This window comes from Fukomys damarensis, unplaced genomic scaffold (assembly GCF_012274545.1).
Source record: "Fukomys damarensis isolate Sample0158 unplaced genomic scaffold, DMR_v1.0_HiC HiC_scaffold_4, whole genome shotgun sequence".
Lineage (NCBI taxonomy): Eukaryota > Metazoa > Chordata > Mammalia > Rodentia > Bathyergidae > Fukomys > Fukomys damarensis.
Window position 1 is genome coordinate 70,439,174 of NW_022900916.1, and position 25,876 is coordinate 70,465,049.

Consider the following 25,876-nt stretch of genomic DNA (forward strand, 5'->3'; position numbering starts at 1 on the left):
GGAAATGCAGGCTCAGGAGGGCTAGCGGCTTTGACCAGGCAAGACATAGGTTTTTCCTGAGTCCATTTCTAAGGCTTTTCTGCTTCAAAAGTGAGTGCAGCAAAGATTCCACTCTAACAGCTGCTAACAACTTTGCTTTCCATGCAGCAAGTGCATCTTGTAGGCTTCACAACTCTGATGACTGAGGACAGACAAAATGTGTTTATTCTATGACATCACCTTTCATCAGGTGATGGTAAGGGGAGGAGGGAGACACTTCAGGATCTTAAACGTTAGCATCGAAAACCCCATTTTCACAGACGTAATTAAGCATACAGCTGTCTCTTCTGCACTCTCTTGGGCAGATAATGTCTTGGTTTCCAGGAATGCACACTTAGACAAGGGAATAAAAATCGTGGTTGAATTCTCCAGTTCTGGGGGCAACACTCTGCATTTCCTAGGCCTGCACTTAGTAGGTGTCCTGGGAGTGTCCCTGATCTCTTTCCTCCCTTTGTATTTACAGCTGAGGTCCTCGAAATGGTAAACTCAGGAGGCTGCAGTGAGAGGGTCCCCAGCACCAAGGTGGGAGCATGTGCTCCTTGTCTGGTTACCAGACAGCAGATAAACAGGGGAGGGAGGGAACACTGCAGCCAGATGGAGAGGTTAAGCTCAGAAATAAATGTGTTAACCCATTTTAAAGGAAAACACAAACTCTGCATTTTCAAGGCCATTGCTAGCTGCTTCTCTATATTTTGCAAGACTCAACCATAGAAGCTAAACTTACCCCATATCTGAAAAGACAAGTCCTTGGGCTGGGGATTTAGCTCAGTGGTGCCACCACCTGCCTCACAAGCGCAAGGTCCCAATTTGACCCCCAGTACCAAAAAAAAAAAAAAATCCCACAAGTCCTTTTTCCTCTCCCTCCCACTTCCCACCCCTATAAATCAAAATCATCTAGTGGGCTTTGGGAAGAGGGTTAGGAAATAAAAGTGATATGGAAAAACAAATGCTTATGTTATTCATTGCTGAATTCTTGCTCGACTGTGACTGAAGAGCTCATGAAAATGAAAGGACTCCAGCCAATGTCCAAGGAAAATGAGTAACTCTGGGCTTGTGGTTCTTTCAGGGTAAGCCTGAGATACACTCTTCCTAAAGCTTCTACAAGAACAAGTGCCTTTATGATCTCTCTGATGTTCCACCGCCGAGTATGGCTTAGTTTCCTCTGCCAAGAATGAGCAGGCAAAGGATTAAAGGGATGACAGAGACACCCCGACCATCTTCCAATGAGCGTGTGAAGCAGCATTCCCATCCTCACCCACATAAGAACGGCTGCAGCCCCAAGTGGGAGCCTGCGAGTGAGCTTCTCAGGGTGGGTTTAGAGCATACACACCCAGGTGCTCATTTCTCCTGTGTGGAAAACAAAGAAAGCTATCCAGCCTCCAGGCACACTGCTTTGCTCTTAAGGTAAAAGCTGTTAGTAAGTATACAGGTGTAAGTTTCCATGAGGTCAATGCCAAAACCGCAGAACATTAGGGGAAACTGGAGGAGCCAGGGCAAGAAGAAATCAAGCCAGAAGAAATATTGCAATGCATGTACTGAGTGGGTCCCGAGAAGCTGCTGTCTTTCAGACCCTGTGCTAGGGCTAGGGAATGGAGAACAAGACAGGAGCAGGACTTTCCTTTCCATCTTGGGCGTTCACATTTATGGAGAGATGAGAGAGTAAGCAGATTTTTTAGGAAATAAAACGTAGAGCTCATCTGTCAAAAAGTGCAAGCACATCAGCAGCCACTACTATTGGGCACCTGAGTCTTCTTATGCGCACCATTGCACTGTGATGATTAGAAATACCTCAAACATGAATCTCAGTTTCTTCCTCATACGGTGAGAATGACCCCATTATAGGGTTACGTGGGGCTCGGATGAAGTGATCTCAACAGTATTAAATTTGGTTTAAATTTTATGGGTCCTTATTGTGTGGCTATTGTTATCAAAAAGTATACAAACATTTCAGTGGACAGATCTCTTCCAAACTTTGCATGATGACTCCATAAAATTGAAAGCAGGTAGGAGTAGAAGAGTGTAAGAGTGGCTTTTATAGGGACTTATTGCCTGGGTGAGAGTACACGATTCAAATAAGCCAATGTGCAATAGCCACACATCAATTCCAACTGTTAACTTTTTAATTCTCAGAATCACTAAAACCTGGTGTTTCTTCTTTATTTTTAACTCTCCTTCATTTGCAACATTTAAGTGGAATCCAACCCCTTCTGATCCAGGTGGAGAGTTCTCTTTTAAGAAAAAAAAAGGGGGGGGATGCTTTTGGCTTTATACTTGAACTCCTAAGAGTCAACTAAGATTTTAAAAAATCAATCTGAACTCAAGATCAAGAAGTTGTATCCATAAATTAATTAATGCACATCTTTTTAAAGCCTGTGAAGCTCTTTGATGGTTGGCGAGTCACTGTCAATTTCAAATAACTCAGGAGAGACATGCAGGGGAATTAAGAATGTGGCCATAGTGGGAAACCAGCCTGCATAAAAAATGGTACTGGCAGACTCAACATCCTCTTTACCTTGTGTGTCTGAGTCTCAGCCACTACAGCCACAGACACAAACAAATACACTGCTTGTGTTAGCAGTCAAATCACCCTTGGACAAGTGGTTAGGAACTGTTCTAGCTCATATACCAGCAAAACTTCACCAGCTACTCTACTCCCAGGACAGAAGGGCCAGTGAAGGGAGGAAAGCAATCACGGTCTTCAGATGGTGTTTAAACCTCTGTGGTATCTCCAGGTGTCCTGTTCATCAGTCCACCAGTTTTATATTCCTTAAAAAAAATTACATTATGCAAGGTCTCGATGTACTCTGAATCTATGTGCACACTTACACATTATAGTGTCTGCTGATTTCTGTATCTGAATTTATCTCTTCGTAATTCCACTCAGAACCTTATTCTTTGAGTTTCAGATCTAGTTGCAACTTAACGAAAACCTCTCTGATCTCCCCAAGGAAATGCAGACATTCTGTTCACTGGGTACAGATGGATGAGAAGGGGTGGTAGACACAGATACTCCTACATACGGGTATGACCAAACACAGCCAGCTGCTTGGAACCCTGGAGCAGGGCAGGTGTTAACTAGGCAGTGATGGATCAGCTTTGGTGAGAGTGACCCTTCGGACTAATCCACATCTGGAGTCTTCTCAAAACTCCATGCTCATCTTCTCTAATTGGCTGCTCACAAGTCAAAGCCCACAATTCAAAGCTTCCTTCCTTCCTTCCCATCCTGTCCCGATTCTGAGGAATCTTCATACGCATTCTTCCCTAGGATCTAGCATAAGATCAGTTTCTTTTCGTTATTACGTATTTTTATTAGTACATAGTGTGTACACTCCTCCTAGGGAGTAGGTATAAGTTCTCACAGTACTTGATGCATCTGAGGTTTGGGGTCCCCCTCACCTGCCCCTGCTGTCCTCGGGTGGGAGGAGCCCTACACAGGACCCTCCCCCGGCATCGGTCCCCAGTGCTGGCTCCTCTCTCAGGCTGCTAGAACCATTCCTGAGGTACCTGCTCACTGGGTAAAGCTTGAGCAGAGCCGCAGACCAGCGGAAGCCCTGGTTCCCTTTACAAACCGCCCAGATAGTTGGTTCTGTCTAGAGAATTCATCTTTCAGGTTAATTTTCCGTATCGGGGGTGTTTGCACATAGAGTGTACACATTATGTACTAATAAAAATACGTAATAACGAAAAGAAACTGATGTTTCAGATGTAAAGCCACATAAATATCCAAATGAATTAGGAAGCTTTTACTTCATGACATTTATTGTATTTGATGAATAATTCTTATTTTGTTCTATCTTTCCAGGCCAAGTACCACTGGATGAGAATTTATTGTGAGACTTTCCTAGAAGGCCTTTAGCTCTGACTGATGCTTCAGAACATTAGGCCAGAAAGAGATGATTCCAGTTCTTTCTTCCAATAAGTCGGGAGTGAATAATTCAGAAAACTTTGCTGTAAACCGGGTATGGTGGTGCATGTCAGCACTCGGGAGACTGAGGCAGGAGGGTCACTCTGAGTCCAAGACCAGCCTGGGCTACACAGTGAGTTCCAAAGCAGTCTGAACTACATAGTGAGACCCTGTCTCAAAACCCGAAAAAAGAAAGAAAGAAAGAAAGAAAGAAAGAAAGAAAGAAAGAGAAAACAAAAACGTTTTCTGTGAGTCTGTGCCAGTGATTTCTCAAACTCATTCCCCCTTTCTGCTAAATCCTTGTATATGAATTTGACTTTCTGGTCCATGACGGATTTTGTTCAGTTTTTTCCTGGTAACAAGAAAAGTTGGATTCCCACCACTTGGTCACACTTGGCTGCATTGAGTAGAGACAATATGACCCTTGTTCTGATGAATACTCTCATGATTCCTCTCAAGACTAAAAAGAATAGTTCTCCCCACTATCTTCTTGTTTTCTCCTTAGATATTTTACATTAATATTTGTTTAAGAGATATTTTCGGTTGAATCACATCAGTTGATCTTCCTAACTTACTTGCTAGAGTTCAAGTCTCCCATTCTCCACTGAAGACTGACCAGGCAATTCCATAGGAGGACTTATTAGAAAACATTTATTAGAAAACACTTCGGTGTTCATTTACCACTAGTTCTGTGGCTTGTATCTCTATATTACCCAAAGCCTGAGGCTTTTGGGAGGTGGTGGCTTGATCGTGGGTGTGTGATGCTAGATTGGGGTGTGTGATACTGGGATTAGGGTATGTGATAACTAAATGGGTTTAGCACAGTTCTGGGTATCCATAATGGAAGGCCCACAGTGAATGCGGATGGCACCAATCAACGGGTTTGCAGCTGGACGGAAAAGGAAGGGTCAGAAGGAAGACAGGCTTGCTGCTGCTGCTTCCTGCTGCTACCTTTCACCTGCTGTGCCATGATCTGATTCCCGTCCGCGATGCCCCTCTGCCGTGCCACCCTGCCTTGGAGCCAGCCAGCCATGGACTGAAATCTCTACAAACTGTAAGTCCAAATAAACCTCTCCTCCTTTAACTTGTGGGTGTCAGGTATTTTGTCTCAGTGATGACAAATGCAATGAAGACAACTAGGATATTGAAAACCTATGACATAGCACTCAGATGCATTCTGAGTTCAGCGATAGTACAATGTGAATTGTTGGCATTTAGAATCAATGGAATATAGTGTGTGCACACACACAAGTTTTTGTGACTTAGCGTTTTTGACAGAAAGGAAGATATGTGTGGCACAAATCTAAGAACTACCTAGATCTGTAATTCACAGCCTTCCTCCTACACTGTGACAAGCCTCGCAGTTTCCCATCTGGGAGGTGCTCATTCTTCAGGTTCCTGAAGCATGCATTTTGTCTACCATTAATGTTTTAAAGTCAGATTTATGAAACTATGTCACACATTTAATAAGAGTCTTTCTTCTTAGTGCTTAGTCCTTTGAGTAAACACAACATCTCTTGTGACCCTGTCACCCACCCCCTCTTCAATCCCCAGGCCCTGGGACTTCCTGATCTGGTTTTTGTCTGCATGATGTTTCCTGCTCCGATGTCCTGTAAGTAGGACTGTACAGTGGGTCACACTTTATTTATTGTTTTTTTGGGGGGAGAAGCACAAGAATAAATATTGTATTGCTTCATTTATATAAAGTTACAGATAATTAAAAAAACAAGTCTACAGTAGTGTCTTCTAATCTACAAGAGACATGTTCCAAGACCTCCTGAAACCACATTGGACACCATGGATGGGATCTAGTCCTAGATGCAGGGGTTTTCCCACTAAATATGCATACCTACTATAAGGTCTTATATGAAATTTCCATTTAATATTTTCAGACCAATAATGATGAAGGTAATTAAAACTACAGAAACTGAAACAAATTAAGAAGATCACTGTACAATGAAAGACAATAAGTTAATGTTTGGTCATGGGAATAGTGTCAGAGAAGAAGAAGGAACTATGATGGGGCATAAGAAAAATGATGAATATGTTTACAATGATTGTGGTGATTTCTTATTTATATATTAGATGAAACATTATACTTAGTACTTTAAATATGCACAGTGTTTCACACATCAATTATATCTCGATGGAGCTTTTTAAAAGGTCATTCAACATGGGGCTTGGGACTTAGCTCAGTGGCACCATGCCTGCCTCATAAGAGCAAGGTTCTGAGTTCCATCCCTGGTACCAAAAAAAAAAAAAAAAAAAAAGATTCAACATAAAAATTGGGGCTTCCCGCTTTTGAGAAAAAACAAGATTTGGCAAACATACTGATTCCACCATAACTTTGTCCTCACACTTTGGGGAAGACAGGGCTGCTCCAGAGGAAGCAGATACTAGTGAGCAGTAAAGGCTACTTGTGAGTGAGGAGTGACATGACTAGACTATAATCTCTTTCACTCTTCTTCTACTTTCTCGCCTATATAGCAAAGGATTCAGGTGAACAGCCCCAAAAGCCTCAGCATTCTAGAAAATATGACTTCTTCCTCTACCAGAAACCATATTCAGAAGTTGGGATGTCCCAGGAACATTCACATGACATCATCTCTTATAGCTAGTGACTAGAATATTTCTGCATATTCAGATGGTGGTCTCTTGAAGGCTGCTGCCCTCAACTCTAGTAATCACACCCAATATATGAAAACAATCACAGTAGATTCCAATGGCCTTGTACCACTCACATGCTCCACAGAAGGGGAGATAGTATAGAGGCCTACCTTCCTTAAGCACACAGTGTAAACTGACACACGCCTGCCAACTGCTACGGGTGAAATGGCATTAGCCATAAGTAACAGCAGTAACATATCTCAGCCAAAGGCAGTGGGCAGATTAGAAAGCCCATACAGCCAGGTCCTGAAAGCTTTCCATATACCTTGCATATAGGGAATCTCTCTAGTATAACATCCAGATGTAGGATTCAACTTGTGCCCGATGGCTACCTCACAAAGGCTACACTCAGAATTTCTCTGGTATTATCCATTACACAGATCAAAAGCAGGTAACATGCTCCTTGCACTCCAAGGCCTTCTTTCAGGGTGAACTTTATGGTATCAAAGAAGAGAAACACATTGGTCTAGGGCTTTTCTTCAACATGATTTTTTGATATTTAACCAGTCTGGACTTGTTAGTGAAAGATTTCTTACATTCACTGAACTTGTAAGTTCTTTCTTCATTATGAATCCCTGGTGTTGAACAAGCACGGATTTAAGGCTGAAGGCTTTCCCACATTCACTGTGTACATAAGGTATTTCACCAGTGTGAACTCTTTGATGTAAACTGAGGCTTGATCTATGGCTAAAACATTGCTCACATTCAGTGCATTCATATGGTTTTTCACCGGTATAAACTCTCTGGTGTGAAATAAGGCCAGAGCTTTTGCTAAGGAATTTTCCACATTCAGTGCACTTATAAGGTCTTTCTCCTGTGTGGATTCTCTGATGCTGAATCAGTGTGACTTTGCAGCTAAAAAATTTCCCACACTCACTACACTCATAAGGTTTTGTCCCAGAGTGAACTGTCTGGTGTCCAATAAGGCCAGGCCTCTGTCTAAAGGATTTCCCACATTCGCTACATTCATAAGGCTTTTCTCCGGTATGGATTCTTTGATGCCAAGTAACTCGTTTTGTAGCTAAAAACAGTTCCCACATTCACTACACTTACAAGGTTTTACTCCCATGTTAACTCTCTGATGCTGAATGAGGCCATAGCTTTGTCAAAAGGATTTCCCACATTTGCTACATTGGTAAGTCCTTTCTCTACTGTGGATTTTCTGGTGCTGAACAAGTCTGCCTTTCTGTCTGAAGGGTTTACCACATTCACTGCACACATGAAGCCTCTCTCCAGTGTGAATCCTCTGGTGTTGAAGAAGTCTGTGTGTGGAGCTTAAGGATTTCTCAAGTTCACTGCACTTGTAATGGTCTTCTCTGACATGAAAAGCCTCATTACCCTTAGTGCTTATGGGAAAATTCCCCTTGGTACGAATGGTCTGATGCTGCGCAAGGTATGAGCTGGGCAGGAAGTCCTTCCCACCATCTTCACATGTGAGAGGATTCCCTGACACACGAAGTTGGCAGTTGTCCACGTGCAAAGCCCTGTCCTCATCACCTCTGAGGTGATTCCTACTACTGTGCTGCTTCCAGTCCTGAGGGTTGCTCATACTGAACTAGAATTGTCTACCACATGACCCATATGTGTGCAGTTTGTGCCTGGGATGTATTCCCTGCTGCTCAGCAAGTAGCAAAATGTCTTTCATGACTGGACCACACACCCCACAAGGGTAGGCTTTCAGGGTAGCCAGGTCCACTTTGGGAACCCTGACCTGTGATGTTCCTAGAGAAGGTACTTCCTTACCTTCCACTGGAAACCAAGAACCAGAGACAGTCGGCCTCCTGGGCTCTTGTCAAGTGTGCCCCATCAGCCACCCTCGTGTCTTCCTCCGGTTTCGGCTGGACCAAGACATGGCTTTGGGAAGACACAAGTCCTGTGTATAGCTCATGAGCACTTCTGGAGCCATGGAAACCTTGGGCTGGAGCAACAGTTCAGATTCCCATCAGTGCACAGATCTAAGGGTCACAGGATCTGGGTCATATTTTAAATGTGACTTTCCTCCAGAACAATGCACTTGAAATTCACGCATGTTATTGTACATTTCAGAAGTTCATTCTCTTGAGTGCATTTCCCGGGGCAGCTCTCTAAGTGGTTGTTTTCCCTAAACACTCCCAAGCTTCTAAAAATATGTTATTTCTATCCTCTCATACCTTCTGTAAAGTCCCACACATTGCACATTCTTCCTGGCAGTAATAACTCCCTGGTTTAATAGTATTTTAAAGTGCCCCAAGGAGGGAAAAATATTATCTTTTAGACACCTGTGAGAAAAAGAGTGGCTTTTGAGGAGATGTATTTCGTCTCCCTTTAAGAATATGAGTGATTTCATCTTGGGTCCAGGGGGTGTCCAGGATGTGATTTACAAAAGTCAAGCAAAGGTTTATAAATAAAGGACCTTTACCCAATCACGTTTCTTCTTCTTTTTTAGTTGTCATTTTATTTTGTTTGTTTTTTTGTTTTTTGAGACGGGGTCTTGCTGTATTGTCTAGCCTTGACTTGACTTCAAGGCCATCCTCTTGGCTCATCATTACAGGCACGCCCCCATGCTTGGCTTTTACTTTGTACTAGTCCATGTTTGCAGCACACAATGATTACATTCCTTGAGGGAGTTGGTGCATGGATAGAACACATCTTCATTCTTTTTTTCACTCCCTTTCCCTCAACTTCCTTCTCTCTCCCTCCACCTCTTGATCCACTTGAACAAAATGTATTTCCCTACAGTCCATTGCCTATCTTTTATTTTGTTTTTATCTGTATTTTGGGTTTCTTATACAGTAGAAACCATGCAATATTTAAGCTTGTGGGTCTGATTTATTTCATTTAATATTTAGTTCCAAGATGCCTCCATTTCCCTGCAAATCTCTCAGGTTTATGTGTTTTCATGGCAGACTAGCATTTGATTGAGTGTAAATACCACATACCCTTTATCCGTTCATCTGTTTATGGATGCACAGGCCGCTTCTCAGATTTAGCCATTATGAATTCTGCGGCTAAAACATGGGTGTGACCAAATCACTGTGAGGTGATGCCTTTAACTCTTCAGGGAAGATGTTTAGGAGGGGAGGAGCTGGGTTGAATGGAATCTCCACATGATTTCCACAGCGGTTGTACTAGTTACACTCTTACCAACATTGCAGAAGGCACAGCCTTGCCAGAATGTGTTATTACTCGATTTCTGGTTGATGGCCAGTCTTTCTGGGGTAAGACAGAATCACGACTTTTTTTTTTTTTTAATTTGCACTTCTCTAATGGCCATAGATGTCAAACTTTTTTTAATCCATGCAGTTATCAGCTATTCATACTTCTTCTGAGAAGTGTCTGTTCATTACAGTTGCTTATCTGTTGACTGGGCCTATTATTTTGGAGGGGTTAATTTATTTAATTCTTTATATATTCCAGGTATCAGTTCTCTGTGTGAGGAATAGCTCACAAAATTTTTTCCCCATCTGTACGTTGTCCTTTTACTCATTTGATTTCTTTGCTATGTAAAAATGTTTTAACTTGAAAAAATTGCTTTTTTTTCTTTATTGGTACATTTTAGGTATACAATACAGTCACATTCATCATCGGGATCTTGTGTGTTTACGTGATGTATCTTGGTTCTTATTTTTTTCCCATTCCCCAGTCTTCCTTTCACCACTTCCACCCTTCCCTGTTTACAAAGACTTTGTGTCCATTTTTTTCCTTTTCTCTTATTTTTTCCCTTCTTACCTTTCCCCTACCCTCCCACTTCCCCTACACCATTAGACCTTTTTTACTATTACAAAATATAAATAATATATTTTGATTCTTGTTCAAACTTTTAGTTTATCATACCAGAGAAACAATATAGTATTTACACATGTGTGTCCTTTTAATTTCACTTCAAGAGTATGGTCTCAATGTGCATCCACTTAGGTAAAAATGCCTCTAGTTTCTTGTTCTTTATGGCTCCATTTGATTTTTTTGAAAAACACATCTTCTTTATCCTGTCTCCAATTGATGAGCTATCAGGCTATTTCCAAGTTTTAGCTATTACAAACTGTGCTGCTATAAACATGGGTGCGCATATGTCACTGTAGCATTATTCTTTTAATTCTTTTGCGAAGACACCTAGCAGGGGAATAGCTGGGTCAAATGGGACTTCTAATCCTAGTTGTTTAAGGTATCTCCATATTGATTTTCATAGTGGTTGCACTAGTCTCCACTCCCACTAACAATGGATAAGGGTTCATTTCTCCTCTCATCCCTGCCAACATTTGTTAGTGGTTGATTTCTTGATAATGGCCATTCTTTCTGGAGTGAGGTGGAATCTCAGTATTGTTTCCACTTGCATCTCTCAAATGACCAGTGATGTTGAACATTTTTTCATGTTTATTTGCTGCTTTTACTTCTTTGTTTGAGAAATATCTGTTCATTTCAGATGCCCATTTTTTAATTAGATTTTTTAATTTGGGGGGATTTGGTTTTTTTGAGTTCTTTATATATTATAGATAGTAGACCTTTGTCTGAGGAGCAGCTGGTAAAAAATTTTTCCCACAGTGTGGGTTCTCTTGCAGTACAGAAGCTTTTTACAAAGGTGAAATCCCAGTTGTTGATTCTTTATGCTAGTTCCCATGCTACTGAAGATTTGTTCATAAAGCCTTTTCCTATACCAATGTCTTCAAGAATTCTACCTAGCTTATCTTCCAACAAGTTTAGTGTTTCTGTTTTAATATTTAGATCTTTAATCCACTTGGATTTTAGTTTAGTGCATGGTGAATGACAAGGGTCTAGTTTTAATCTTTGGCAAGTTGAAATTCAGTTTTTCCAACACCATTTATTAAAGAGGCTATGTTTCCCCCAGTGAGGATGGTTCACTCCTTTGTCAAAGATCAGTTAGCTGAGTATGTCTGGGGTTATCTCTGCATCTTCTATCCATTCCACTAATCCTCAGGTCTCTCTCTTTGCCAGGACCATGCTTTTTTTTAATCACAGTGACTTTGTAGTATAGTTTCAAATTGGGGATTGTGATACCCCCTGTCTTGTCTCTGTTGCCTAGAATGACTTTTGCTATTCTAGGTCTCTTCTGATTCCAAATGAATTTTTTGATTATTTTCTCTAGTTCAGTGAAATATACTGCTGGGATTTCAGTGAATCTATATAACAGTTTTGAAAGTACAGCTATTTTCACTATATTGGCTCTTCCTGCAACAAGGGGCATCTTTTCATTTTCTTATATCCTCTTCAATCTCTTTTTTCAGAGTGTTGTAGTTTGCAATGTAGAGGTCTTTTTCTTCCTTTGTTAGAGTGATTTCTAGATATTTCTTTTTGTGGGGATGCTACTGTGAAAGGAATTATTTCCCTAATTTCTCTCTCAGTGAGTCTGTTATTTGTGTATAAAAAAGCAATTGATTTTTGAGTGTTTACCTTTATCCAGATACTCTATGAATCTGTCAATTAAATCTAGAAGTTTTTTGGTGGAGTTTTTTGGGTCTTCAATGTACAGTATCATATTGTCAGCAAATAATGACATTTTCACTTCTTCCTTTCCTATCTTTATTGCTTCTATTTCTTTCTCTTGTCTAATTGCTATGGCTAATGTTTCCAAAACTATATTGAACAGGAGTGGTGACAGTGGATGACCTTGCCTTGTTCCCAATTTTAGTATGAAGGTTTTTAGTTTTAGATCACTTAGCATGATATTGGCTGTTGGTTTTTTATAGATAACCTTTATCAAGTTGAGATAAAGACCATCCATTGCAATTATCTGCAAGATTTTTTTCATGAATGGGTGTTGAAGTTTGTCAAATGCTTTTTCTGCATCTATTGAGATGATTGTATATTTTTTTGTCTTTGACTCTGTTAATATAGTGTATTATTTATTGATTTACATATGTTGAACCATCCTTGCATCCCTGGGATAAATCCAACTTGGTCAGGGTGTATGATCTTCTTGATGACCCTTTGTATTCTGTTTGCCAGAATCTTGTTGAGGATTTTTGCATCTGTGTTCATTTGAGAGATTGGCCTGTAGTTCTCTTTCTTGGTTGGGTCTTCCCCTGGTTTGGGAATCAAAGTAACACTTGATTATAGGAATCCATTTGGAAGTATTGCTTCTCTTTAATTTCATTGAAAAGTTTAAAGGGTAGTGGCAACAGTTCTTCTCTAAATATTTTTTAGAATTCAGCAGTGAAGCCATCAGGACCTGGGCTTTTCTTTGCTGGTAATTTTTTAAATACATTTTAAATTTCACTGATTGTAATTGGGGTGTATAGAATTTTTATATCTTCTTTGTTCAACTTTGGGAATTCATGTGTATCTAGAAATCTGTCGATTTCTTCTGTATTTTCCATCTTATTAGAAGACACATTCTCTAAGTAGGTATTGATGATTCTCTGGATTTTTCCTGATCTGTTTTGACTTCACATTTTTCATTCTCAATTGCATAGATTTGAGCCTTTTCTTTTCTTTTTCTTTTTTGATAAAGTTGGCTAAGGGTTTATTAATTTCATTTATTCTTTCAAAAAACAACTCTGTGATTTGTTGATTTTTTTTTGTATTGTTCTTTTAGTCTCCACTGCATTGATTTCTGCTCTGACCTTTATAATTTCCTCCCTTGTTTGAGCTTTGGGTTTGTTTTGCTCTTCTTTTTTCTGAAAGCTCAAGATTCAGCATTAGATTATTTATTTGAGCTTGCTCTGTTTTTCTAATGTGGGCTTTAACTGCTGTAAATTTCCCTCATAAAACTGCTTTCATTATGTCCCATAGATTCCTGTATGTTGGATTGGTGTTCTCATTTATTTGTAAAAACTGTCTAATTTCTTCTTTAATATCCTCTGTGACCATTGGTTGTTCAGGAGAGTGTTATTGAATTTCCATGTGTTTGTGAAGTTCTTGAGGTTTCTTTTGCTATTGATCTTCAGTTTAATTCCACTATGGTCTAATAATATACATGGGATAACTTCAACTCCTTTGCATTTACTTAAGCATGTTCTGTGGGCTAGTGTGTGATGTAGTGTGGAGAATGAATCAAGTGCAGCTGAAAAGAATGTATATTCTGATTTTGTGGGGTGGAACACACTGTAGACATCTGTTAAGTCCATTTGTTCAAAAGCTTGATCCATTTCTAGTATTTCATTGCTGATTTTTTGTCTAGATGACCTATCTATTTGTGACAGTAGGGTATTGAGGTTCCTCAATTACAATTTCATTAGTGCTTACTTGGTTTTTCATGCCCCTTAATATTTGTTTTGTATAGTTGGGGGCATTAGTATTTGGTGCATATATATTTATCATTGTTATCTCTTCCTCTTGGATTGTTCCCTTTACAAGGATGTAGTGACCTTCTTTGTCTCTTTTAAGTAGTTTTGGTTTGAAATTTACTTTGTCTGAAAATAAGATAGGTACCTCTGCTTTTCTCTGGATTCCTATTGCATGGAAAATTGTTTTCCATCCTTTTACTTTCAGTCTGAGTTTCTTTCTAAACTAGGTGTGTTTCTTGTATACAGCATATTATTGGATTTTGCTTCTTAATCCATTCTGCCAGTCTATTTCTTTTGATTGGCTAATTGGGGACATTAACATTGATGGTTATAACTGATATGTAGTGACTTATTATCATTATGTTATTTTCCTATTATTGGATCTTTTTAATTTTTCCCCCTCTCCCTTTGACTTGTCAGCTGGATTTGCTCTTTTGAGCCTCATGGAGTTTGATCTTCATTGACATTTTCCAGGATATTATTTAGAATTTTCTGAAGTGCTGGTTTAGTATTTATGAAGTTTCTCAGGTGTTCTTTGTCATGGAAGTACCTTATTTCCCCATCAAATTTGAAAGATAGTTTCACAGGATACATCAGTCTAGGTTGGAGGTTGTTTTCTTTTAGGGCTTGAAATACCTCACTCCAGGCTCTCCTTGACTTGAGGGTTTGTGTTGAAAAGTCTGCTGTGATTTTGATGGGCTTTCTTTTGCATGTGATTTGTTTCTTTTCTCTAACTGCTTGTAGCATTTTGTTCTTCACTGGGTTTCTGGGATCTTGACTATTACATATCTAGGTATAGATTTTTTTTTTTTGTAATCATGGCTAGTTGGTATCCTATAAATCTCACTTATCTTTATATCAAATTCTTTTGCTCTGTTTTGGAAGTTTTCTGTCATTAATTATGTGAACAGTTTTTTCATGTCACTTGTGCTTTCTCCTGCTTTTTCACGGACTCCTTCCAGTCTTCTATTATTCTTCTTTGAGTCATCTAGGAGCTGTTGGATTGATTTCTCATATTCCCTTTTTTAAGAGATCCCTCTTTTCATGGTCACAGAATGCCATCCTGTCTTCTATATCTGATATCCTGTCTCCAGATTGGCTCACTTTGTTATGTATACTTTTAATAGAGCTTTTAATCTCCTGGATATCTGTTTGCATCTATTTCATGGATTCCATTTCTTTTTTATGTTAGGCATTCATAGTTTCCATTTCTTTCTTATTCTGGGCATTCATGCTTTTATCATGGTCCTGAACTAATGTATTTTTAAAATCTGTTTCTGTTCTAGAGTTTCTAATCATGTCTTTCATTCAGCCCACCATCTCTGTAGTTATCTGGAAAATAATTTCTGTTTTGAATTTTTCTATAGCCTCATTCATCTGTTTTGTTACTTCCTGTGCTATAAGTTCAGGGTGTCCAGGGGCTTGATTATCAGACTTTTCCTCTTCATTTCCCTCAGAATTTGCCTTTAATGAACAGGCAGCCTCTGTTTGTGCTTGTGTCTTGCTTGAATGTCTTCTTATTTCTATTTTTGTTGTTGGTATTGTACTTGGTTTAATTCCTGGGTTAATACTTCAATCTTCCTATAATAGTTTGTCTTTAGGTTTTGAGTCTCTAATGACTCCAAGGCAGTCTCATTTTCATTATATGAGGAAGAACAACTGATTGATTAAATCAATCACAGAACCTTTGCCCAAGTGATACAATCAGCAATACAACAGCACCAAGCACAGCTTAGAAAGTGACAATTTGTGGTAGTTATTAATCTATCACCTTTAACCATGTGAATTAAATTAAAAATCAAGTCTGGAGCTCAGAACAATGGCTTTCATGACCCCCTGTGCCTCTGTGGTGTGAATCTAGGTACCAATCCAGTTGGAGGCCAGGGGGTGGGGGGAGCTGTAAGCACCCAAGAGACTGTGCCTCTCACTATTCCTCTGCTGAGGCCAAAATTGCATTCTTTTATTCTTTATACTATTTCTTGTGCCATGGGGGTTCTGTTCAGAAAGGCTTTGCCTGCATTTATCTCTAGAGGAGTCTTACCTACTTTACCTTACAGCAGACTAAGTGTTTCTGTTTTAGTGTATATGGCTTGGTCTATTTTGATTTTAGTTTAGTACATGGTGAGAGGTATGGGTCCAGAGTCAATCTTCTGCATGTGCACAGCCAGGTTTACTAGCAACATTTATTAAAGAGACTGTCTTTCCTCTAGTGTGTGTTTCTGGCCCTTTGTCAAATATCAAATAACTAACAGGGCCTGGAGTTGTTTCTGCACCCTCTATTTTTTCACATCTATCACATGTCTGTTTTTGTTCAAGTCCCATACTCTGCTCTCATTGTAGCTTTGTAATACAACTTCAAATCTGGGATTGTGGTATCTCCACTTTGCTCTTGTTACCCACGATTGTTTTTGCTATTTGGAGTCCTTATGAATTTTAGGATTTTTTTCATTAGTTTTGTGAGGAATGCTGTTCATATTTTTATTGAGATTGTATTAAATCTGTATATCCATTTTGTAATATGGCCATTTTGACAATATTTGTTCTACCTATCCAGAAACATGAGACATTTTTCCATTTTCTGATGACCTCTTCAAGCTCCCTTTTTAGAATACAGGTCATTTGTTTCTTTGGTTAGGTTAATTCCTAAGTATCTAATTTTCCTTTATGCTCATGTAAATGGTGTTCTTACTTTCTCCCTCTGTGATTTAATTATTGGTGCACAGGAACACTACTGATTTTTGTGAGTTCATTTGGTATCCTGCTACTTTGCTGGATTTGGTTATTAATTCTAGAAGTATTTTGTTGTGTCTACCACACAGAGGATCATATCATCTGCAAATAATGATAATTGACTTCTTCCCTTACTTTACATATCCATTTTATTTCTTTCTCTGGCCTGATTACTATGGCTAATGTTTCCAGGACTATGTTGAACATAAGTGATGACAGTGAACATTCTAATCTTATTTCTGATTTTAGAGGGAAAGCTTTCATTTTTTCCCCCTTAATGTGATACTGATAGAAAATTTTTCGTAAGTGTCTTTTATCAGATTGAGATAAGGTCCTTCTTTATCTATTTTCTTCATATTATTTTTTTTCCATCATGAATGAATGTTGGATTTTTGTCAAAGGCTTGTTTTTGCATCTGTTTAGATGATCATGTGATTTTTGTCCTTGCTTCTGTTCTTTATCTTTTTTCTTTTATCTCTACTTCTTTTAGTTTTTAACCTCTCAATCATCCATGCCCCACCCCATAAAGGTGTCTTCCCACCTGGCACAAACCAAATAGGAAACAAGCCTTTTTTAATTAATATATCTCAGAATTGGTAAACATTTTTCCTTGCTAGACTGCTGGCAATAGACAGGTTTGACATAGAGCATACTAACTAATGACAGTGTTCCAAATGGAAATAATCAAGAAAGAGGATGGGGGTGCTTGGCAAGAGGAGTTGCTGAGCACCTAATCACTCAGCTTTGTGACACTCTCATAAGGCAAATTCCAGGTGGAAAGCAAGATGAAACCTTGCAGTGGGAGTGTACTGCTGTAGTTCTTTAGTGTTCTGTGCTAGTTCTTTAAGAATCTGAAAGTTTCTGACTATGATGCCATCTTGAATCTTCTTGGATCAAAAATAAGAACATAACCAAACACCAATTAAAAATAAGAACGTAACCCAACAAAAATATTAAAAGCTCCAGAAAACTCTACATTTTTATCTTCAGTGAAGCTTCTATGTTCCTGAGGACAATGACCTTGTGGTGATTCATTGAATAGTAGCTCTAGATATTAAATCACAGTGCCCTGGAGCCAATCACTCAGACCACTCAGGGAGACTTGCTGGCTTTATTCTCACTTTATTATTTGTTTAAACCAGCGTTATAATGCAAACACGTAAGTGTGCATATACAAATACACACATACAATAATTCATGAATGTCTATAAAATCCCAAATCAAAAAGTCAGTAGTAAAGAATGCGGGTGTGCTATTAAAAATAAAACTGAGCTTTCTCAGGATTTACTGCTATTTTGGGGGAAAGATAATCTATGTTTCAGTTTCCATGTTTTCTCTTGTTTCTTGCAGTTGTTTCTATGACATCTCTTTGAATTTCTCCTGATCTCTGTCCACAATTGTTGAGAATGATCTTCATAGTGATCTGCAGATGAAGTCTTCTACTGGAGCTTGCAGTTTTACTCTTATTTTACATGAGAGTCTGATTAATTCCTCTACAGATCACCTGTTAAATACAGTGGCACTTTAGATGTTTTCCAAATTAAGCAAAATAGACACTCCCCAAAAGTTCCACATGCTGGAAACATGTATGTCAAATTTGTCAGAGTTCATGAAAAGAAAGGGGAAGAAGTAAAATGTCATTGCCCATATAGTTCTCTATCTAGAGAAGCACAACAAAGCAATATTTGAGCCTTGAGGAGGTATCACACACTTTTCTGGCAGGAGACACTGAAAGTGACTGAAAAATTGATTAAGATCAGTAAAGCTCAGATCAGGCTGAAGGTAATCCCTGCTACTAAGGAGGCCACTGAACCCAGAGAGAGAAGAGCTGGGATCTCATATCTTGGGGTGCAGTGGGGGAGGAGGCCTGAAGGCAGAAACTTGTTCTACTTATTAGGACATAACTAAAAGGGCTTCTTCTATGTAGGCGGTAGCCAAGTGAAGACTTTTTCCCTTCGTTTCAATGGATATAATTCTGCTTTTACTTCACTGCCCTGATTTGTCCAGGAAAATGTGTAAATGAGCAAACCTGGTTTCTGGTACACTGATTTTCTCCTCTTTATCACTTAGGTTTCTTCACGTTTACAGGAATAATAGGCAGCAAAATTACAAACTATACTTAGAGATGAATTCTCTTAAATTAGCAAAAGGGTTTGAGCTACAACTTCATTCAGTGCCTTAAATTAACCATGGTAATACTTGCAAGTCCCGTGTATTTAGTGCTTTCATGGCCAGACCCTCTGCTGGATGCTTTGCAGATGTGCATGTGCAGTCCCCAGAGGGGCAGTCTAGGGAAAGAGTCTCTCCTCCTATTGTTTGCATGACGGATTTGGGGCTGGAGAAAGTCAAAGAAGTTGACCACTGCAATGCAATGCAGTGTTGACACAGCCAGCAACACAGCATCAAAACTCATTTCCAAACCTCACACTTGCTTCAAACCAGCCCTTGCTTGACTCTGAACTTTGAGCTGAGTTTTGACATTGTTACTAATTAAAAGATTAGTTTGGTGCCAGGAGAAAATTATGAAGTAGACAGAATGATCTTCAGTGATTCCTCACTCCAACTCTCCAAATTCAGCCTCTGACAAATTCCTCCTCACATCCCAGTCGCCCAGATTCTGGGCCTGCCATCAGCCCCTGAACGTCTCCTTTCATAGTGTCCCAAGCCATAGCACAAAGCTCATCATACTTAGATTCCATTTGGCCAGTTTTCCCGATCCCACACTTTGCAGGGACAGCTGTCCCTTTGTCACCGGCATCTGTGCACCATCTCACAACAGTGTGGTTCACAGCCATTTGGTGCTGTTTTACTAACTACGCCACTACCGGAAGCCCAGCGCGTCATCACAGAGCCAGAGACTAGGCCTGCAGGGTAAATTTAAGACACCACATGGAGCCAAAAAAGAAGTTTGTAATTAGCAAACCCTGTTGTGCTTTTATCTATTTTTTAAGACATAAAAGTATTCTACATCAGCTGAGCAGGTATAAGATTGTGAAAGTAACGGGAGTTATAGATGAGGTTACTTTAGAGAAGAAAGCATGACACCGTAGGCACTGCCCATCTCAGGTAGGACTGGCAGAAGACTCCTGTATGGCATCTGCGCCTACAGCTGAAGTTCAGAGTTTTAGAGACTCTGTGTTACCATGGGTCTAAGTGCTGCAAGGGGAGACCCCGAAGCCCTAATTTTCCTGCCATTTTACCTTTAAAACAATCCAACGCCTGATTTTTAAAGCTGCAACCAGAAAGCAGAAAATGTTTTAGAGATAAAAATATTTCAGTGTTTTCTAAAATATTTGATAACCAACAAATTCAACTCAGGTTTCAAACATTTATATTACACAGAATGAATAATTTTTTCATAATTTGTTGGTAGATTATTCACTGATAATAAGGTAATAATAAGGTTTTGCTCTGTGAACTCCTGCTCTCTAATTATTTTTAACTTTACCCCAGTTGCTGATCTTTCTAACTCTGCAGCAAAGATTAGAAGAAATTTTCAGATAAATCTCCTTACTGGTCAAAGATTTGTTGCCTGCTCTCTGAAATGTAAGAAGCAAGTCGACACAGAGCTGAATATATTCTGCTTCCTTTCATGTTTCATCTTACTAGTAGAATATTTGACATCAAAACCAGGATCTAAATATATTTATCAGTGGAAGATGGACATTTACCCAACTTCCAACTGCATATTTCATGGGGGGGAAGAATGTTGGAGCAAAGTATTATAGATTTAAGAAAGCTTAATAGACTTCTTTGTTTAATAGTTAGGCTATAAGTTATAAATTAGTAAAAAGATCTATAACTCTGTAACAAAACTGAGAACTGATTTAGGAAGTGCAAGAATCTCTGTAGATCAGAGATATTTTGCTATTATATTTGTCTCTTACAGGCTCTTCATCTGTAAAATTATTTTAGAATTCCATACTTTTCTTTCTCTGTGCTTCTTGCATTTTCTTTTGCTTGCTTGATACACTGAGTAATAATTGTCAGCACTGTCTCTACATAGAACTCGACTACCTGAGTGTCTGAGGCATAAATAGAAACAAGACCATTAATGAAACCAGAATTCACTTCCCGAGCAGGGAAACATCTGGAAGACTTTGGGAATTCCTCTGCTTCTTCGGCTGGGGTTTGTTTGCCCTTTGCTTCTGATCTGCTCCTAGGTTTTCACATATGAGCCAAAACTCTCTGACTAAAGTAATGTTTCCCAACCTTGCTTGATCAAGAACATCACCTAGGGACAGCCTGCTATACACACAGACCCAGGCGTCAGTGCAGCAGATAAGTCGTTGAAATCTGTGTTGTGTGGCTTAAGACACTGACTTCTGTGGCAGGGCTGAAGCACTGTCACAGGCCTAAGGTTCCAGTGAAGATGGGTGTGAGCAACACGAAGGGCTGGCTGGAGCTCCTGAGACTTTCATTTGCCTCATTCATATGCCTTAGTGTCCACCCAAGAAATAGACTCTGCGAACTGAAAATTCTCCACTGTGCTCCAGATAAATCAGCAGATATGGGAGACTGCAAAGAATAGTTTAAGAAGCATTCATAAATTAAATATAGTGTCATCTGCCAACCTTGCTTCAAGGCCAGCCTTATGCAAAAAGTATAAGGTAGGCACAATTTTCCCAGCTCTCTTACCCCTCCCTCCCTCCACCTGCTTTCCTCCACTGGATCATGTATCCCGTGATAGCAGCACAAAATGAATTCAGACGGGAGGCAGAAAGGACTCTGCATGTTTTTTGCAATGAGATTCTGGAATAAATGGTGGAGCTATTTACCGGGATAGGAAGGCCGAAGTTTGGAGCAGGGTTTGCTTGCTTGTTTACAGTTTTATTTTGTTTTGGGTGGAAGAGGAAATCAGGGGGCTAGTGTAAAACTTTGGGCACACCATGGTAGGACTCAGAATAAGCAGCTATAGTTGATAACAAATTACTGGGACTTGTAGCTGGATCTGTGACATCAAGGAAAAAGTGGCATGGGAGAAAGGGAGAGGGGGAGGGGAGGGAGGAGGAGGAAGGGGAAGAGGGAGGAGTAGGAAGAGGGAGGGAGACAGACAGAGGAGGGAGAGAGGGAGGGGCAGAGAAGAGGACAGTGGGGGAGGAGAACTGGGCTGCTTTCTTATCAGGAACCCACTTCCTCATACTGAGCCCCTTCTATGACAGCAGCCTTAATTCTCTTATGAGAAAGAACCCTCAGTCTTTATCGCCTCTTCAAATTTCCAGTCTCTCAACACTGCTACTTTTGGAGTTCAGCTTCCAGCACTGAAATCACAGCATCTCCCCTGTCCTCCACCTGTGTCTGGGCTGGAGCAAGTCTTCTAGAGACCGCCTTGAAGCCACTTCTCAAGTGGAGCCTTTCCCCCTCCATCTTACTAACACACTGCTGTAAAGCATGCCCCGCTGTGCCTCAAACGCCGTGCGAGTTCCCCGGGTTTCCTGCTTTCACTCTGGGCACCTGTGCGCTTGTCCATAAAAACACTGGAGCAGTTGCGCTACACACAGATTCTGTATCCTTCCCAGGGACTTCTGCTCCTACAGGATGAAACTGAATCTCCTTTTCCTTCAGTGCCGTAGTATCACACATCGTTCTCACTAAGTAATACATTTATGCAGTTTTAGGATTTTCATCTTCCATTCCATTCACCTGTTTTCTTCCTTGTTATCATATTCAGATTTTCAAAAAATCTTAGTTATTTAAAAAAATTAATAATGAACTTTAGAATTATTTTATTAAGTTTCCAGAAGTTATCTGGCTTTTTAAATTGAGTAGAAAATCTAACAGTCTGGAGAAATAAAATATTTCAATATTCAGCTTTAGTGCTTCCATTATTTTATATATATTTAATATAACTTGGTTATTTTACTATTTTAAATATATTGCAAAGGTTTTTAATATCATGAATCGGTATTGAATTTAATGAAATTCTTTCAGATAATATTTCTTATTGAAACTTTTAATGCATAATCTTAATGGACATTCTATTATTTTCAGTTTTAAAATATGTACTTAAGTGAAAAGTTGAAACTATGTATATTCAAAGTGTCTAACATAAAGATAGATATAAATATGCACTGTATACTGATTACTCCTTTGATATGACATATGAAATTTATAAATAAATGTACACAGACAGTGTTGGGAGGTGTACAGTCCTAAATTGTGGGAACCGTTGCACTAGAACAGAAGTTGGCAAGATATGGCCCAGGGTTCCACTGTGCTCACACCCATACTCATGTATGTACAGATTTCTACTCTAGGCCAGTGCTAGGTACTTGCAACAGGATCTAGTTGATCTGCAAAGTTTAAAATACAGTAGGTGCCCCATTTATGGACATTTGTGTTACAACTTTCACAAGTATTACTGTACAGGATTCATTTTGTCGGATTATAAATGAATCCGGTCTAGGAATGTTTACCCAGAACAGAACTCATTCATAAGTCTGGGACTAGCTGTATTCAGTAACTCATATCTTGGAGACAGTTTGCCAACCCCTAGTCTGGAAGATAGTCTTCAGGGTAGGAGGACTATATATAACGTGGATTTTAGGCCTGCTCATACCAGTACTTTCAGATTGGCTAGGACATTCCAGGGGGTAGCTAGAATTTTCCATCTTCTCAGAGTGTGGTCCGCGGACCTGTTCAAAATATAGATTTCACCTCAGACCTAGCAGAATCTATTTTTGAACAAGACTTTCAAGAGATGTGTGATTGTTAAAATTTGGCAAACACCAGTATAACCTCTGTAACCGTTAGGTGACGTACTAAAAACTCCAAAGCCTGTTAAGTGGACATTTGTTTTAGATTTCACATTATACATGTGTTTGCTTATTGAATGTTGCACCAAATCTATAGATTTGCCATCAATAGAGAGCCAGGAGAGCTAGCACGATCTGCCTCTCCTCCATTTAATGTCTAAGCAGGGGAAATTTTGGTTAACAGCATGGAAGCTTCAGGCCCTTTCTCTTTTATTAAAAGAAAAAAGTATCCTACTCTTGGAAGGTAAAGTCCAGTAGTGATGTGCTCATTATAGGAGAAACATAGAAACATGCATTGAAGAATAATTGATCCTAGATTTTTGTTGTTCATGCTTTAGTTTTTTAAAAAATAATTATCCTGAGGTAGGAAGATCACAAGTTCAAGCCCTGCCCAGCCAACTCTGCAATAGAATGAAACCTTGTATCAAAAAAAACAAAAAACAAAAACAAAAACAAAAAAAAAACATAAAAGGGCTGGAGGTTTTTCTCAGTGCTAAGATCCTGATTCAATCTCTAATATCAGACAAAAGAAAAAGAAAACTTATCTAATACTACTTCTGCAAGAAGGTAAAAGACAGGTTTTTCCATATATCCCCTGTCCTATCAAAAAGAAATGAGGGCAGGATTCCTTGCAGGATGGGCTGTTTCTTAGCAGCCAGGATCATATTTGGGGCCAGGAACGGGAGTCAGGGCCTCACAGGAACCTGGGTCAGGCTCCTCGGGAGCCCAGATTTGGGCCTGGCTGGCTCCTTCCCTCCTGAGGTTCTCTAACATGATTTCAGTTTTCCTAATTAACTTTCAATCAGGTGGGTGTAATGTATTGAATAAGGCCGGGAAAACTAGCTGTGCCTGAAGATGAGTTACGTTTCCTGAGGGAAAAGGAAAGTTATGAAATAAATCATTCCCTCTTTAATTAGAAGCTGTGGCCTGCCTACTTGAAATGACAGCAAAATGGTAAAAGAAGCCAACAATTTAGTCAGAAACCCAAACATGGGTCTCCCTGACTACTCAGTGAGGGAGTAATGTCGCTCGGGGTGAGCGTATCCGTGACCTGAGTTAGTTATGTGAAGCAGCGAGGTGAAATGTGTTCTGTCTGCTCTGCACCTGGACAAATCCCATAACAAGTCATTCTCCTCTATTTCAGCATTAGAGTCAAACTGAGAAAGGGCCCAAGTGTGTTCAATAGAACAAGGGAACCAATTCGTGTGTCTTCTGCTTTTTAAAATGTATCTTCTGGCCAACTTATCTACATTAGCAGGTTTCCTTGTATGCCTCAGCCTTATTTTCTCAACACAGAACGCAGATTCCCCATTGCAGTAGCACCTGAGGTTGGAAGTGATTGAGCTGAGCTGGACGCACAGCGTTCTGTGTATGGTCAGGACCCTGACATAACACGTGCTTTGAATTCGGGCCAGCGTTCACCTAGCACCTACTAAGCATGTCAAGTGCCACGTGGGGGTGTCAAAATGAGTCCATGAGACAGGGATCAGAGGTGCTATGGACAAGAAAAAGAAGCCCTACAAGCTGATGAGAAAAAGCAGAATCAGTTATAGAAATACTTTACTCAACACACTAGATAGAATAATTGAAATAATTTTCCTCATGATATAGATCATTCTCAAAAATTCAGAAGAATATCCCTACATTGCCTCCCAAAGTAACTTGCTCCATTCGAGAATCACAATCTAGAATCTTCTCCACGTCCTTTGTTCTCAGTGAAGCCACTTAGATTTTCTATGCTAGAGACTGATCAAACCTGTCCTTCCTGGAGTTGGAATCCATCTTCTGCGGCCAAGCAGGCCTTCTGCCTTGAGAAAGAACAACTCAGCAGGCACTGTGGACATCAAAGGCCTTGCTGAATCTCTTGATGAGCTAAATGTGAATGAGTCGAAACCACCTGGATTGCATTTTTTGAACCTACATGTTACTTTAACAGAAAATGAATCTTGCCCCAAGCATTTTCTTCTCTTAAACTTTCCATCTCAACTGCAAACCTTGGCCTGGGTAAAGTGGAGCTTGACTCAGAGTTTTTCAGGCCAATGGTGTGGATTTCTTTAAGACCCTTAGTTTCTTTCTTGCTTACTTGAAGGATTTTTGTGAGGAGCCAGCTTTACAGGAGGGCATGGCTTCCTCCCCCTGATGGCCACCTGTCTTCTAGCTGGTAACTAAGGAAACAAAGAATACTGACACTTTTACTTTTTTTTTAAGTTAAGGTTACTGGTACATTTTAGGTAGACAGTACAGTTACACTCATCATTGGGATCTTGTGCCTTTACATGACAGGTCTTGGTTCTTATCCCCCCCCATTCCCCTGCCTCCCTTCACCCCGTCCATCCTCCCCTATTTATGAAGACTTTGTTTCCATTTTTTCCTTTTCTCATATTTTTTCTTTTCACTTTGTACCTTTCCCCACCCTTCTGACTTCCACTACACCTTTAGACCTTTTCTTCCTACTACACAGTATCATTTATACATGTGACCCTTGTTTACACTTTTAGTTTTTCACACCAGAGAAACTATTCAGTATTTACACATGTGTGTATTCTTTTTTTTTTTTTTTT